General features: G+C 39.6%; 1 long non-coding RNA gene across 1 annotated transcript; it reads right to left on the reverse strand.

Moving 5' to 3' along the window:
- Positions 1-404: 404 nt before the first annotated feature.
- On the reverse strand, positions 405-2,682 carry LOC103549579 (uncharacterized). The gene is made up of 2 exons (XR_011533343.1): positions 2,597-2,682; positions 405-583 (listed from the first exon to the last, which is right to left on the reverse strand). It is a non-coding gene; the product is annotated as an uncharacterized lncRNA (long non-coding RNA).
- Between the last annotated feature and the right edge of the window lie 15,921 nt (positions 2,683-18,603).

Consider the following 18,603-nt stretch of genomic DNA (forward strand, 5'->3'; position numbering starts at 1 on the left):
CAGTCAACGAACATTTAGGTCATTTCCATATCTTGGCTATTGTGCGCAGTGCCGCAATGAACATGGGAGTACAGGTACCTCTTCAAGATCCTGATTTCATTTCCTTTGGTTATATTCCCAGAAGTGGGATTGCTGGGTCATATGGTAGTTCTATTTCTAATTTTTTGAGGAACTTCCATACTGTTTTTCAGAGTGGCTGCACCAATTTACCTTCCCACCAACAGTGCATAAGGGTTCCCTTTTCTCCATGCAGTCGCCAACACTTGTTATCTTTTGACTTTTTGAAAAGAGCCATCCTAACAGCTGTGAGGTGATATCTCATTGTGATTTTGATTTGCATTTCCCTGATGATTAGTGACATTGAGCACTTTTTCATGTACCTGTTGGCCATTTGTATGTCTTCTTGGGAAAAATGTCTATTCAGGTCCTTAGACCATTTTGTAATGATTACTTGGTTTTTTCACTATTGAGTTGTAAGAGTTCCTTATATATTTTGGGTAATAACCCCTTATCAGATATATGGTTTGCAAATATTTTCTCCCATTCCACAGGTTGCCTTTTCATTTTGTTGATTCCATATACCCTAAAAGTGCAAAATCAAAAATTAAAAGATAAATACAAATGGAGAAAAATACAGCAAATACGACTGATGAACAGTGACTATATCAAGAACATGCACAGATTAATAAGAAAACCCCTAAAATTACCATAAATAAATTACAAATGGCATGAGTAGATAATTCACAAAAGGAGAAATGCAAACAGCTAACATATATGGGGTTATATGTTAAGTCTCACTTACTATCCAAAAGTAAAAATCTGAGCAAGATTATTTTTTGTCTATCCAACTGGCAATAATTTTTTTAAATGCTCAATTCTACTTCACCCCTACCAGAGTTAGTAGAAAAGCAAATAACAGAGGAAATGAGACCTGCTGATCATAAGGAAAAAACATTTAAGGATCCCTCTGGCAAAAGGAGAAATGCCATAGGGAATGACAGTCTCTCACACCACGAGCAGCACTGCTCTCCGAGAGCTCTCAGGATTGTAGATTGTTCCAGTCTACAATCCCAGGCCGCCTGCCCTCTGAGAGGTGTTCTGGACTTGATCTTTCAAATCCATAACTACCAAGCTCTATCCTTGCTGTGCTATGCCTAATTTGCAGTTATCTACATTCTGACCTTAATCTCAGGTCAGAGATTATATCTCCCAGCCTTTTAGATGGAGTCCCTCACCTTTGCTGTCTGTTCTGAACTTGACTCCTTTTCCTGCTAACATGATATAGTATACTAAACCTCTTTATATCTAGTAGAATTCCCAGTCTTAGTCTGCCCAGCCCAATCTGATGTGTTTTTATTCAAATCTTAGTGGAATCATATAATCATACAGATAATATGGCATTCTCCATACCATAAAGATAATAAAAGTAGCTAACCTTATTGTCTACTTCCTGTGATCCAGGCATCATGTTAAATGCTTCAACTGAGTCCTCACAACCCTCTGAGATGAGTAGGTAGTAGTATTCTTATTTTGCCAGTGAGGAAGATGTTAAGGGAAGATGTCTCACACAGCTGCTGATTCTAGCCAAGTCGATTTGACTCCAGCACACACCCTGCTGCCTCCCTGGGCTTTTCTAACATAGCACATGTCTTGAAGACAACAATTTGACTTACAGAATAGATCCTTAATATAATAAACAACGTAAATATAAAGTCCTACTGCATTTACAGCATCTAGCCAGGGAAATCAAATATTTCCTGGGAAACAAGTCAGCACTGAAATAAACAGAGCCTTATATTATTTTTTATAAACCATTATTTTCTATGGCTTTTCTAGGAATATGAACTGACAGATACAAAAACAAAAGCCAAAAAACCACCACCTATCCAATAACACTGAAAGGCTGACAGGAAAACACAGTCATATATAAAACCAGACATTAGCACGCCAGGATGTTGAGTTTCCTCCTGTGAAGAAAAGGATATGTGGCACCTCCACCCCAGTTTCATGACACAAGGTATGGAATAAAACTTCAGTGGTTTCCATCAGTCCACAGAAAGGACTACAAAACCGAGGAGGAACAAAGACAAAAAGGGCTATCCAGAGAGCAAGGACAAATGAGGTGACACCCTAACAGAGAGAAGACTGGAGGTATGACCATGGCACGGCTGCCCCTCTCTCAGGAAGTCCTCACTGACAGAGTGAGCCAGGTTGACCCAAACAAGAAACCATCATACAGAGTCAATTACATGAGCAGAGGCTGCCAGAAGCAGACAGAACTAGAGTGAGCTGAGTAAGACCATGGGCACCTTCCCACAACTGGCAGGTGATCAGGTGTGTAAGGCTATCGTTACCTCCTCTATCCAAGTGCCCCTGCGCCAGGTCCTAGATGATCTACATGCAGAGAGAGAAGGGGAGGAGACATCTCAGAAGCAGTCTCTATCTATCTATCTCTCTATCATCTCTCAATCTCTCAATCTCTCTCTCTCTCTCTCTCTTTCTCACCCTCCCACTTTGAGCAGTGGATTAGAGGAAGAGTTTTAAATTGGATACGATACTGGATTGGACAAACCATATTGGACTGAGCTTTACTCACCAAGTGATCAGGATATTTTGAAACTTAAGATGCCATTAAAGGAACGGAAAAGAAGATTCTGCAGAGTTTAGTTGAAAGAAGTGGCCCGGAAAAAAGTAAAAGTGCTTAATATCTCAACTGAGTTGTCAATGGATAGATTACATTATATTATACTAAAATAGAAGAATTCTTGTCAGAACCTTACCAAAAGTAACCTATTTTAGAGGACAGTGTTCAAGGACGACTGAGGTGCCCTCAAGTTTTCTAACCTTCTTGTTTGGGGAAAAAAAAGAATCATTTAATACACTTTCCCTTGCACGGCATTCTATCACTAGAAATCAGGACACCACAAGTTAAAAAATAAAATAAAACCAAAGACATTAGTCACATTTATGCACGTCAGATAAAGCTGCAATGGGACCTACAGCCCCTTCTCTGTGAGTCATCACTGTGCTGCAGACAGCCGTGACCCCGTGTCTCCAGGAGGACCCGTCACACAGCTCTGCCGTGCAGATGAGTCATAAGAAACCTGGCCAACCATACTTCACATCCTCAAACCACCTCCCCGGGAGCTGGCCATTTTCTTTCCACTCACCCTTATTGTTTCGTTTCCCTCATATTTCTTTCCAGAAGCCACCCTTAACTGAATTAGTATAGCAAGAATATCCTACCCGCTGCCCTACAGAAAGGACAAGAAGACTTTGAAACATCACTGCAACTACAAAATGATTCTACTAGATGATTCCCACTTACAAAAGTAAAATAGATTTTTTTTCCTCCACCAGAAAACAGTCCAGATTCTCAACAGTCTCCAGACTCAGTTTGGTACCATAATTGCCATAAATAAATTTCTTACGCACTAAAACCAGTTTTGCCCTTTTCCCAGGAGGCTTTTGTAAAGCTCAACATAAATTCAGCTATCTCATATGATGCAATTGTGATTTAGGAAAAGCCAAGACCATCATCAATACACAGTTCCATCCACCCACACCAACAGCCCAATCTAACTGCCGCCAAGTCCCCAAACCCTGAAACTCCCACCCACAAGCTGCCAAACCCTCTGGGTGCCCTATCACTGGCAGATGCTACGATGCTCTGTCAGTGAAAGGTTTGTGAGAAACTGAAAAGTGTACAAAATCAAACAGAATGCAAAGACATTTTTACTAAATTCAGTATTTCAGGATTCTGGAATACTTAATGCTTAAGAATTCAGAGAAATTTGGGGATCCATAGCCCTGTGTTTCTCTATTTGGCCAATTTCAAAAGGGCTACCACCTGCCTACCCCAAAAGGAATCAGAGATGGCAGTCTGCAAAGACTTTGAACTTGCCCTGTGAAAAGCATCGTATACACACAACTCTGTAAAGGTAAAATATTTCAATCACGGTAAGACTCGTGGGTGCCATGGTCATTATCCCCATGTTGAAGCAATGCAATGAACACTCACAAGGGGAGCGAAGTTCTTCCTCTAAGGAGGAAGCCATATTCCACTGTCATTTACATGCACTGCACTGAACTGTGTCCAAAGACACTGATTTAGCGACACAGTGAGCTGAAATGCTCTAACCACAGTCAGGTTATTCCTAAAGAGCTCACTAAGGACTAAGGTCCTTCACCAAATCAGAGAATTTTTGCTTCAGTCCGGAAAGCAAGCCTGGTACGGTGAGGCCCTCATCTTCCATTTGAGAAAATGGAGGCCCAAGAGTTTTAAAGACTTACGTGTGTCAGACACCTCAGCCAGCAAAATGACTAAAATCCAGACTTCTTGATGCCTAGCCCTGTGCTCTTTGCACTCTCTTTTCTGGTCCCCAGCCTCATACAAACCCGCTGTTCCCACAAACTCTTTCCCCATCCAAGTCTCCCCTCTATGCTATTACCCACATAGTCAAAATCCCCAAAACTGTTTCTCTAACTGCTGGATCTGAACCTCTTTCCTGATTCTTTATTCAATGCCTCCTGGATAGCACTGCCTTCTCCAGAGGACAGGGTCCCCAAAGCTTGGCCTTCTTCCCAATCACTACCTCCTGACTCAGGTTTCACACCACCCAGCCCAGGCTTCTCTTCTTTGATTCCTGAGCCCCAGGCCTCCTTCAATCAGCTCTTACCCTGAGGCCATATGTACTGCAGTAATATATCAGCTTTCTATCGCATCAGTATTCTATTGTGCTCTAACAAATTACCACAAAGGCAGTGGCTTAAAGCAACACAAACCTATTATTTCACACTTCTGTGGGCCAGACATCTGACATGGGTCTCACTGGACTAAAAATCAAGGTGTACTCCCTTCTGAAAGCTTTGGAGAAAGTTCATTTACTTGCCTTTTCCAGCTTCTAGAGGCCACCTGGTTTCATCGACTCATGGCCCCTTGCTCCATCTTCAAAGCCAGCGGTATGGCATCTCTCTGATCCTACTTCCATCCTCACATCTCTTTCTCTGACTCTCCCTCCTCTGCCTCCCTCTTCTAGTTTTAAGCACTGTTGTGATTACATCGGGCCCACCTGAACAACCAAAGATACCCTCCTTATTTTAAGGTCAGTTGACTAACAACCTGAATTCCATCTGTACCTTAATCACCTTTGCCATATAACCTAACGTACTCACAGGTTCTGGGGATGAGGACATAGACATCTTTGGAGGGCTGTCAATCCTTCCTCTTCCCTTCAGCATCCTCTCTTTATCCCTTGACACCCTACACCCTGATCTAGAGAAGAATGGATTCTAGATTGACTGAATCCCCAAATGACCACTGGGCACATCTCACCCCACATATCCCAGTGGTCACTTGGGGATTCTCTCCTCAGAGATCTGGGAGGGACACTGGCCAGGCAACTCCACAGCCCTGTCTGCACAGAGCTAGGGAGGGCTGAGCCTAGAAACAGAGAAGAGAAATGTGGGACCTGGAGTGGAACCCAAGGACCCAGAAAGCACGCACAGTGTTATTGCTAGGGCTGGCCTGGCGCTGATCGAACACCATAAACACAAGGCCACTGAACATGTGGGTTAAGTCTTCAACAGAAAATTCCTTCGGAAAGATTTCATAGTCAAAATTATGAAAAGCCACTGCATTGTCAGGTAATCTACATTTTGGCATATAAAAAAAAAGCCCGAGGGGCTGGCTCAGTGGCGTAGTGGTTAAGTTCACATGTTCTGCTTCATCGGCAGTGGGTTCACGGGTTCGAATCCTGGGTGCAGACCTATGCACTGCTCATCAAGCCATGCTGTGGCGGCATCCCACATACAAAACAACAACAAAAAAAAATGAAGAAGATTGCCACAGATGTTAGCTTAGCAACAATCTTCCTCAAGCAAAAAAAAAAAGAGAGAGAGAAGAATGGCAACAGTTGTTAGTGCAGGGTCAATCTTCCCCATCAGAAAGAAAAAAAAAAGCCCCAACTCAGACAACTGAAGAAGATGTTATGGAATCAGCCCTAGAGAGTCCTATCATCCACCTTGTAAAGAGTTACTTTTTAAAAAAGTTTTGAAATAATTACAGATTCACAGGAAGTTGCAAAGATACAACAGAAAGGTCCCATGTACCCTTCACCCAGTTTCCCCCAATGGTTGTATCTTACATAACATACAAAACCAGAAAACTGACATTTGCCCATGAGTGTATAGTTCTATGCCATAAAACATAACTAGACAAGTGTAGATGTCTACATCCACCACTCAGTCAGAATCCTACAAAGATGGCGGCAGCACTCCAAGAAACTTATGGACTCACCTTCTGCCAACAGGCCTGGATTGGATGGCCTCTAAGAATAGAAGGATGCAGTGAAGCAGAGAACTTGACGACAGCCTACATCAGCAGCGTGAAACCACAGGGAACTCTCAGTCCTTGAGGCACACCTGCTGAAATGAGGAAATGCTCTTGAAATCTTTTAATATGGTTTTCCTCAGTGTACGGGAACTGTCTTAAAACTTCGACGACACCAGCCATTTCAGAGAAGAAAGACAGGAGACCTGATTGAAAGACCATCCCAGGGTCTCACTGCTCTCCATCCTAGGCAAGAACACAAGAAAGGTCCTCTGAAGCGGCCCCACAAAGGATCACAATTGTTAGACCTACCATGGCCCTTAGAGACACGCCAGTTTGGTCCAATCCTTCTATTTACGGATGAGGAAACGAACACTGGGGGATGGGGAAGGACTAACTAGCACACAGCTAGTTAGTGGTTGTGCCTTCTATCTCCCAAACTGGCACATTTTCTAGCAGCCACATTATCTGCCTTCAAATATATGCTCCTGAAATTTCAACATGATTTTAAGAAAGGGAATAACACGATCAGATGAGTATTTGGAATAAATCTGAGTGGGGCAGAAGTGGATGGGAGACCGAAAGAGGCTATTGGAATATACTGACGAATATATATCATGGTGGCTTCAACTAAAGTGCTGGGAATAAAATTGAAAAGCAGCAAAAGGATTCGTGATATATTTCAGAAGTAGAGTCAGAATCAGCTGAACTCTGTTGTCTGGGTCATCAGTAACAAATTTCTACATCATCCAGGGAAGCCTAAGGATCCAGACTATGACCATGAAACAGACTAAAGGTTAGTAACCTGTACGGCTGTTACCTGAAGGTTGGTCGCCGTCATTATTAGGACCCACCAACAGCTACTTAGTTCAGACAGTTCCACTATCTTGGCAAGCACCACCTACTTGTTTCACATATTTATAGACCCAGCTTCCCCTACACACTTACATAGTCTCCTGCCTAGAAAAATGACGCACAAACTGTGCCCAGGGATTAGGTTCAACAGTCCACTCGGGCTTGGGGTACTGCTGTCCCTGTCTATATCAGCTCTGCCTTATCTGGCTGTAAGTTCTTCTACTTGCAGGTTCAAGTCAGCCCAGATTTAGTGGCACGTTAAGAGCTTCCTACCCTGTGTGCCCAAAAAGGTGAAGCAACGGCACCCCTGACACTGGTGGAAACATCAAATGAAACCTGAACCATCTAAGCACCCAGCCTGTGGCTGGTTCACGAGTCTACCCCTTCTACCCAAGATGCCCTGGTTCCTTGAAGGAGCTGGAATCCTAACCAGTTAGCCAGGGGGACCTGACCTTTTGCCTAATGTCTGTAGCCCTTTCCTGAGACTGGCTTTCCACCCCCCTCACTCTGTCCCCGTCACTCCTCCCAGGCTTGCAACACAGACACACACGGACACCAAGAACAACTGGTGACCTGAAGACCTGCTATTGCTCTCTGCACGTTTCTCTTGGATTGGACGCTAGAACAGATGAGAGCTGGTTTTACCCCATTCCCCCTGGCTTAATTTTAGTCTTTCCATAGGGGAAGGTCAGTCTTATTTGTTTACTTTATAGCGGTAGAGGGGAAAAAAGAATGGGCAACTCTGAGGCCCTGCTACCTGAAATGTAAATTAATGCAACCACTTTGAAATTTGGCAAAGTTTTGAAAAGTTAAAGATGCGCGGATCCTGTATCCTACTCCTACATATATGCCCAAGAGAAATGGATGATATGTCCACTAAAAAGTGACACAAGATTTTCAGAGCCACTTTATTCCTAATGACAAAAACTGTAAATAACCCAAATGTCTAACAAAAGAAAGTACAAACAAATTGTGGTATAGTCATAGAATGGAATATTACCCAGCAATGTAAGGGAAACTTACTAGTATATACCACAATAGGAACGAATCTCAGAAATATTATGTTGAGCAAAATAATCCAGACCCAAATGTCCATCTGTATGATTCCATTTCAAGAAGTTTCAGAACAGACAAAAACAAATCTAAACTAAGTCAAAATAGTGGTAATCTCTGGAGGGACAAGGGGAGTGGGGCTATTGACTGGAAGCAGACATGAACTTTCTAGGGTGATGGAAATATTCTATGTTTTGATCCAGGTGGTGGTCACTGGGTCTATAGGTATGTGAAAAGTCATCAAGTGGTACACTTAAAATGCGTGTACTTTACTGTATCTAAATTACACCTTAAAAAGTATAAAAATAAAAACTAACAACATTAATAAAGATAAGGAAAAGGAGTAAATAAAATCATTCACTTCCCACCACTCAGATGTAACTATTGTTAAGCACTTTCTGTAGCCATGTATTGTTTTAATTTACAAATCATGCTGCTTTTTAAATCAGTTATTTTCTATGGAACATATTTATCATGTAGTTGTTTTTCTAAGAAGTGATCTTCAAATTTTTTAGCAGCAGAAACCTTTCCTGAAACAAACTCTCAATAAGCAAATACTGCTCCGGTTGAAGCATATTTAGGTCATGCTCTGCCTGCTAGTCCTCCTTTTTGTCCACCTCTGGCAGCCTCTGAGCCATCTTACTTGTACCCCAGCAGTCTGGAATCACTGTCTTCTTTCATTTGTAATGACTGCACCACAGTTCATAAATGACCCACAGTTTATTTAACTCTGATGATGACAAAAATATCGACACCCGAGTATTCACAGCTGCTTCTCCTTTAGACCCACCAAGGAAATTCTGCAGTGATCTAGTGACCCCATTCACTCACCCTACCCTGATCCCTCAAAAGATTGTTGTGTCCGACTCAGCAATAAGGCCTTCTTAAGGTAGATAGGTGCCTGAAGCCAAAAAGACTTGTGAGGTCTTACAATGGAAAGGGAGAAAATTATCAGCTGGAAAACAGATCCAGGAAAGGGAAAATTGGGGAGGAAGAAGAGAAAGCTGGGTCCAAGAAAGAATATGAAAGAAATTTTGGACAAAGAGGTAATACAGCCAATCAGAAGCAGCTGCAGAGGAAAGGAAAGATATTGGAAGTTAGAGGAAATGGACATTGTGTAGAGCAATGGGAGCGGGAAAGCTCCAAACTGCTTTTTCTAAGATAACTAGTGCCCCACTCAATGCTATTTTTTTAAATAATACAGCAGTTTTCCCACTGATTGAAAATGAATTTATAACTTCATTATATGCTAATATGTTATATGCACTTGTGACTGTTTCTAGACTGTTGATTTATTCTTGTGACCTGCCTATTTCTGAACCCGTTCTATGCAGAACAAATTATCACAGCTTCACAACGTGTTTTAATGACCTTACAGGGCAAGTCTCCCTTCATTAGGTTTTAAAATATTTTTCTTAGATATTTTTGAATGTTTGTAATTCCATCTAAACTTTAGAGTCATTTTGTCAAATTCCCAAAACTTGTCATTGGGATTTTTCTTAAAATTTATAGAGTGATTTAGAGGAAATTTGCATTTTATAATTTTGAGTCTTTTCATCCAGAAATATGGTCTTTCCACTTATTCAAGTCTTCTCTTGTCGCTCAAGAAGTTTGTTGCTTTCTTCATATTTCTTGCTAAATTAATTCCTAGGTCTCTACTTTTACATTACAATTGTGAAAGGGATCTTTTTTATCCATTATGTTTTCTAGCTGGTTTGTGTTGGTTTGTATTGGCTCATATATGCCTGTGAAACCAATATGCATATATGTGTATACATATATATAAATATGTGTATATATGATATAATATGTATATATGTATGTGTATGGGCACACACACACTAACCAGATAGCCTACCAAAAATTCTATTAGCTCTAAAAGTTTTTCATTTGATTCACTTATATTTTCTAAGTATTTTCTAGGCAATGGTAATTTTGTCTGTTCCTTTCCAATATTTATACTTACTTTTCCCTGTTTAAAACAATGGCTAAGAACCCCCATGGTAATGTTAAATATTTTCAGTGATATTTTGCACCTTTAATGGACTGTTTCTAAGGTTCCTCATTAAGTAAGTTTATTCTTGGGTTTTCATGAATTCACTGCAGTAGGTTAAGGAAATCTCCTTCTCATCCTCTCTCACTAAGAGTTTTAAATCAACAATGGGTGGCAAATTGTATTAAATGCCTTTCTGGCATCATGTTGGTTCCTCTTTTAGCCTATTTAATGTAATGAATTACATTAATAAATTTCATGTTGAACTATCCACAAATTCCTGAAATAAGCCCTACACTACATGGTTTTGGTATGTTTAACATAGTACAAAATCAATTTCCTATATTCCTATAGAATATTTAAATCGATTTTCATATGTGTGATTGATAGAGTTGTGTGTGTACTACTAGTTTTGTCAGGTTTAGGTATCAGAATTATGTCTGCTTCAAAAAAAATGAATTGAAAAGATTTCTGTCTATTTCTAATATCCAAAATATTTACTTAACAAAAGAAATATCTATTCCTTGAACATTTCCAGGAATTACTCATAAAATCATCAAAGTCCGATGCTTTCTGGGTGGAATAGGTCTTTGACAATCTTTACAATTCCTTGTAAGAGTCCTGATATAAGCAAGTCTTCTTTCATTAATTTTAGAAACTAGATTGTTTTTTCCTTGGAAAATCATCCATTTTACTATGACTTTCAGATCCATTAGCTTGAAGATGAGTGTCACATTCACTTGTGATTTCCTATCTCCCTCCTCTCTGAGCTTTCAGACCTATTTCCAATCCTACTCTTGTGTTGGTTTTCCTTTCTTCTTCCTTGACTGCCCTTAATTAGAGGTTTTGCTTGTTTTTTCTCAACATACTAAATGGATTTATCATTCCACTCTCCTTATGTTGACCAATTCTGTAATTTCTGCATTTAACTTTGTTAGTTTCTATCTCTGACAGCCTTAGTTGTATTCATTGTTCTATTTCTAATTTCTTCAATTCTCCATTTTCATATTTAATCTGAAATATGTGTTTAAGGCAAAAAATATGCTCTAAGTACTGCTTTGGCCATACCCTTAAGTATTTAGGAATAGTTTTCATCATCATTAATGTATACATTTTCTCTTTGCCCCAAAAAGTGATTTAGGAGAGTGTCTTTTAAATTATACAAGAGTTTAGATTTTTTTTTTTTTTTGCTTTAATCAATTTCAAATTTTTAAGATATTTTAGTCAGAGACTGTGGTCTATTCATTTTCTGCTTTTGGAAATTAAAGTTTTCTATCTGGTCCACTATGTAATCACATTCTATAAATGTTTTCTATCTGGTCCACTATGTAATCACATTCTATAAATGTTTTCTATCTGGTCCACTATGTAATCACATTCTATAAATGTTTAATGTGGACATTAAGAAACAATGCATATTGTCGCTTCATAGGGCATACAGTTTAATATATAACTAATTTTTCTCATTTAAGTTTCATATATCTTCATTTCTTTATCCACTTATCCTCCACTTAATTCTGCCAATTACTGAGTTGCACATTGTGGTCATCTCAAATTCCCCTTGTTTCAAAATATTTTGGTTTATATATTTCAGTGCTGTATCGTCCAGATATGAACATTTTTATGAATTCTACCTTTTATCAATACAAAACGCATTACTTTTGTTTTAATGTTTCACGTAATGCTTTTGCCTTGAAATCTATGTCTGATAATATTACCACACATCTGTTTGTTCTCTACTATAATTTTTGCCCAACTTTGTATTTTTAGCCCCCTAGTTCATTGTTATAATGGCATTCAGTTAAGTGTTGGTTTGGTTTTTATAGAAGTAAAATATACATACAATGAAATGCCTAACCTTAAGTGTACAATTCAATGAGTTTTGATAAATGTATACGCCCATGTAACCACCATCCCAGTCAAAATATCAAACATTTCCATCACTCCAGAAAGTTACCATACACCCCCACAGGCAACCACCGGTTTTTTTTATTTTTTTTCTCCCCAAAGCCCCCCAGTAGATAGTTGTATATTTTAGTTGTAGGTCCTTCTAGTTCTGCTGTGTGGGATGCCACCTCAGCATGGCCTGATGAGTGGTCCTACATCCCCTCCCAGGATCCCAACCAGCGAAACCCTGGGCCGCCAAAGCAGGGCGCACGACCTTAGCCACTCAGCCATGGGGCCAGCCCCACAACCAATGTCCTTATTTCTATCAACATAAATTTTGCCCCTTCTAGAATTTTATATTATCATTCAGTATTTGTTTCTGGCTTATTTCACTCAACATGTTTTGGGGATTTGCTCTTATTGCTGTGTATATCAGTAGCTCATTCTTTTTTCTTGCTGAGTACTATTCTTTTATATGAATTATACCATAATTTATCCTTCCGTGGAGAGATATTTGGGTTCTTTCCAATTTGGGGCCAGTATAATAAAGCTGCTGTGAACATTCTCATGCATGGCCTTTTGTGGGCATATGTTTTCACTTCTTTTGGATAAATACCTAGAAATAGAATTTCTGGGCTCCAGCATAGATGATTCATTTTATGAGAAACTGTCAAATATTTCTCCAAAGTGATTGTATAATTTTATACTCCCACCAGCAGTTTCTCCACATCCTCACCAACAGTTGGTGTTGTCTATCTTTTTAATTTTAGCCATTCTAATTGGTATGAAATGGTATCTCATTGTAATTTTAATTTGCATTTCCCCCAAAGACTAACGGTATTGAACAATTATGTAGATGCTCTTCATCAGGTTAAAGAAATTTCTATATCTGATATGCTGAATCAAGAATTACTGAATTTTGTGAAATGCTTTTTCTGCACTTATTGAGAAGATCATTTAGTTTTTTTTATTCTTTATTATGTTAATATATGAAATACACTAATTTGAGATTAAACAATTTTGTACTCCTGGAATACACCCCATTTGATCCTGATGTATTAACCTTTTTATATATTGCTGGGTTCAACCTGCTAATGTTTGGTGAAGAATTTCTGTCTCTGTCTCAGTCAGTTCGGGCTGCTATAACACAATGCCACAGACTGGGTGACTTCAAACAACAAACGTTTATTCCTCACAGTTCTGGAGGCGATCAGTCCCAGACCAAGGCACTGGTGGACTCAGCGTCCCACGAGGACCCTCTTCCAGGTTCACTGCTGACTTCTCCATCACACTGGGGGTTAAGATTTCAATACACGGACTTCAGAGGGACACAAACAGTCAGTCTATTGCAGCGTCTATGATCATAAGGAATACTGATCAGCAATTTTTTTGAAATATTTTTCTCACATTTTGCTATCTGAGTAATGCTCACCTCATAAAATGAGTTAGGAAAGGTTCCCTCTTTCTCTATTTCTGAATGTGTTTAACATTCATATTATTTCTTCTTTAAATGTTTCATAGTATCCACCAGAGAGAACATCTGGACCTGTAGTTTTCTTCACAGGAGGTTACTTATCACAAATTCAAAATTTTAAACAGCCATAGGGCTATTCAGATTTTCTATTCCAGCTTGTATTAGCTTTAGTAAGTTGTGTTTTAAAGGAATTTAAAAACATCTAATTTGTTGAATTTATTGGCATAAAAATTCCATGCTATTCCTTTATTATTCTTTTAATGTCAGTATGATCTATAGTGATATTCCTCTTTCATTCCTAATGTTGCTAATTTCTGTTTTCTCTCCTGATCAATCACAGTAGGGGTTCATCAATTTTATTATACTTTTCAAAGGACAAACTTTTGGCTTTGTTAATTTTCTCTATTGTCTTTTTTCTATTTGGCTGATTTCTGTCTTACCTTATCTGATTGCTTTGGATTTAATTTGGTCTTCTTTTTCTAATTTCTTAAGAAGGTTTGGAGACAGAGCAGGCAGTGAACAAGATGTATATGCGAAGCACACCAAATTCAAGCCTGGGTATCACTTTCACTTGAAATCTTGGAGACTGCCTCCAGGTTGCACACAGACACACACACACCCCCACTTGGAAACCCAAGTGCACACACGCACACAGGGGTTGCTTGGGCTTTAGCAGCAGACGTCCTTCATCTTTGGACACACGCCGAGTGTCTCTGCATGCTGCAGTACACTGTGTGAGATCCAGGGCCAAGCAAAGTGCTGAAGGGCCAGGCTCACTGCTTTGAACAGTCTGCATGGTCTACTGCCGCATCACCACGGCCCAGACTAAACACGAGCCTGGACTTTCAGACGAGCATAATGTCCTCAAGTTTAAGCCTCTTTTTCACATTTCTAAAGGTTTTCCTAGGAAACCAGTGAAAGGAGGGTTGTCTCAGAATCATTATCTACATAAATTTGAGATCTTATAGATACCAGAATTATGAAGGTTATTTATTCTAGACCATGGGCCCCAGATATCTATAGCTATAATTTTGAGGTTTTACCACCCTGATCAACAAGTGATGTCAACCAATTCAAACTAATTAAAAATTCTAAAAAGTTATTAAAGTTGGTGGGAGAAAAGCTGTATGGGAGGGTTGAGGTAGGAAGTAAATGGAGGAGAAGATTACCACAATTTCAAACATAACTGACGATGTAAGCAAGGGGTTCAGAAACTGGAAACTAAGAGAATGAGGTCTGCTGCCCTCCCGGGTGGAAATCTGTAGAAGCCAGTGACTTCCAAGATTCTCACCCTAGAAAATCAGCTGAAACAACGAACTTGGGTTTTCTGGACATCTTCTACTTCCTTCAGATTATTTTCTCCCCACCCCTTTCTAAAAGTAAGTATTATGTCTCCTATGACTTATTAATTTCCTTTATGGACTCAAATCTGTGGAACCTTTTCCATTGCAAAGTCAAGAGATTGCAAAAGAACTTGAAAAATAACAGATACCATGAGACAGACCCACCTCCCACCTGGAGATCTCCCGCATTTGTGAGACATCCATTCAGTTCCTTTACCACCAGAGCTAAAATCAGAGTAATCGAATAAATGTAGAAGTTGTGGGAGCTCTAATGTGGCAGTGGAGGTGAAGGTGGGGCCCACTTGCTACGAACAGTCTGCTCTCACAAAAAATTTAAAGCAAGGCAATATTTTTGCACACTTTTCTGTAATTGAATATCATTAAGGTACTAAATAGATAATGCACCTTGCCTTTCTTTTTTTTCAAAAACTATTTATTGAATGCCTACTATATACCAGGCATTGTGCAAGAGATAAAGGGATAAAATGGTGATCAAAGAAAAAGAGCAAAGAAAGCTAAAAGACAGTTGAGTGGAAAGAGTAGGAATGGAAAAGAAAAAGCGGATTGCTGGTGGGCTCCTTTATTGCCAAAGTCTTTGTATGTTTTGGGGTCCTTGAGTCAGGAAAAAAAGTAGTTATGCTGGATCCCTCTGACACGTATGGCAAGGAGTGTGTGTGTGTGTGCATGCATGCACGTGTGTGTGGTGTGTTTTGGAGAAGATGAGAGAGCATAAGGAGAATACCTCAATTTCTGCCCAATAGAAGTGGGAGGATGGAATCACTGATGTTCCAGAAGCTAAGAAAGGAAAAATGTAAATTATTTTCTTTACGCATGTGGTTTGCACAACATCCTCCAACATAAGACTCCCACTTGGGTCCTAAAGTTGGAAAAATCTAGGGAGTACGGAGAAAGAGAACAGAGCAACAAGACGACACAGTATACCAGGTGTCAGCGCTAGCACATCAACTCCGAAAGGGAGACCTTTGCAAGACATTCTCCAGGTTCACTAGCCATGTGCATTACGAATCTGGAATTAATGCTATTTACCTAAATTATAAAGACGTATTTCTCACATAAGTCCCTTATGTGCAAGCAGGGTAGCAAAGGAAGAGTTCTTTATATGGGGGTAACTTGAAGAGCCCCTAAGAATTTCCTACCCCAAATAGTTCACTGAAATTCTTCATTTTGTTTCGCTCTTTGGAACCTGTCTTTAATTATCTCCCTATGACCACAGAAGCAGTTATAACACAGTACAGTAATTAAAGATTCTGAAATCAGATTGCTTTGTTCACCCTGGGCTTCACCACTAGTCACTCCTGTGATTATTGGGTATGCTTCTTACTAACAGCTAAGAATTACATTTATTGAGCATGTAATCACTTAGCAACTATAGGCACAAGCATTTTACATGTATTGGCAGGTATCATTAATCCTCACAATACCCCCATGAGGTATGACGTAGGTGTCATGATCATGATGTCATCTTACGGATGAGGAAACTGAGGTACATATGGAACTTTCAGGTCCAAAAGTAATAAGAGGTGGAGCTGAAATTCAAACCTAAACAGACTTAACTATTATACTACAGGCCCCTCACTTAAACGCTCTAAGCCACCATACCTTCCTCAGAGAGTAGTTGTAAGGATAAGCTAAGATAATGCTTGTAGACTTGATGGAGTGCAGAAAGTGTTCAACACTATTACGACTGTTACTATTGCAGATAAATCAATTCTTAAAAAAAAACGAGCAGTACCCACCAACTCCAGTTCAATTTTACTGAACCTCTAGTAAGTATTAAGCTCTGTATGAAGTGCTAAGGTGATACAGTGATGTGTAAGACTTGATTCCTGCCATCAAGAAACTCACAGAATGCAAGGCTTACTTACAGTGCTCCCCTACATAAAATCCTGTAAGCGCTCTGCATTGCTTTCAGGAAGCTCACATCCCCAGCTTGGGACAAAAGGTCCATCACAATTCCAACCCTTCTTTCTTCTCTGGCCTCATCTCTTGCCACTTCCCCCTCCACAGTCCAGCCTGAACTGAGCTATTATCATTCCTCAGACATGCAAGACATTTCACATCTCCATGACCTACAATGCACGGGTTCCATCAGTCTGCAAAATTCCCTTCCCACCCTCTGTTTCTCCAACTTCAATATTCAACTCAGATCTTTCTGGAATTCCCCATCCCCTGCAGGATGAGATGCTCCTTCTCTATGCTCCCACAGAACCCTGCACATACCTGTTGTACCTATCACATGGCACTGAAACTGTTCTGCTTATTTGCCACCTCTGCTTTCTGTAAGCTTCTTGAGGACAGACTGCCTTAGTGGTCTCTTATCCTAGCTCCCAGAACAACACATGCAGTGTAGACACTCAATGAGTATGTACAGAGTAAATGAACAAATTAATGAACAGCCTGTAATCAGTACTTAAATGGAGGTATCAGAACTGAATGGAAGAAGGAGTAAAGAGTGGAATTGACTGGGAGGGTCTAGGATGACTTCTTTGGGGAGGGGGCATCTGAATCGGCTGTTTACGGGAAGGTAACACTTGAATCAATGGATACACACAGCAGACCTCCCAGTAAGAAAAGGTTTGACGAAAGGCCCTATGAAGAACTTTTGGGGTATAATATGTAAACCTCTGGGACTAGAACATAGGGAAGAAACATGGAGGATAAGGTCATAGGGGCAACAAAACTGGGAATGGCAGAGAACCCAGACCATCAAATCTATTCTCAAGCAATTTTCAATTTAAAAAGCTTACTGCTGCAAGTAATGTTATCAGCTCCCAATTCTCTTACTTGTATTTCTTCTCATTCCTCCATAATTCACCTCTGATAACCACATCAAAAATACAGCTAAGTGTGCAAAAGGATAGAAATGAGAAAAGGAAAATAGTATGCAAAGAAAATGAGGAGGAAACTGCTCTAAATTAAAATACCAGGCAGATAGGAGTGTCTCACCTGCATCAGAGCAGGGACCATGTCATCAGCAGTTTGATTATTCTCTTATTTAACTTTCCATCATTTCTTACTACATATATTTCTATAACAGACCCACACTAACTAATTTATGATACAGAGATAGAGATCCCTGGAGGCAACCAATATTATTTTAGAAAGGAAACCTTTTGGCCACATGCTTTGCACTGCATCTAATAATAAGCCACTGTCATTACTAAAGAGCTAGTGAATCTGGTACAGTATTGAAAACAGGCTGCATCACACAAGAACAAAATTCACAACCACTTTACTCATTGTGCTCCTGGCTTTAAGCACTAACTCAATATTTACCACACACCTGTTATGGGAAAGACACTATTCTTGGCACAGACAGGGATACCTGGATGAATTTGGTAGGATCCAGGCCCTTAAAGAATGCACAAAGTAGATGAGCCAAATGTGTACATGATAATGCAATTCAGAGTGTGATGAATGTATGAAAAATGTAGCATGGAAGCAAAAAAGAGGCATTCATTAATCTTAACAGGAGAAATGAGGGAAGATTTCATGGCAGGGTTATCTGGGACTCCCAGGAAAAGTTTTCGTTGTCTTTTTTTCTATTTTTATAATTATTTTTAATTACAAAGGTGATATATGTTCATTACAAAAAATCAAAAAATACAGATGAGCAAAAAATCACAAATAAACCATTATATTTTTG

The sequence above is a fragment of the Equus przewalskii genome, chromosome 26 (assembly GCF_037783145.1).
Source record: "Equus przewalskii isolate Varuska chromosome 26, EquPr2, whole genome shotgun sequence".
Classification (NCBI taxonomy): domain Eukaryota; kingdom Metazoa; phylum Chordata; class Mammalia; order Perissodactyla; family Equidae; genus Equus; species Equus przewalskii.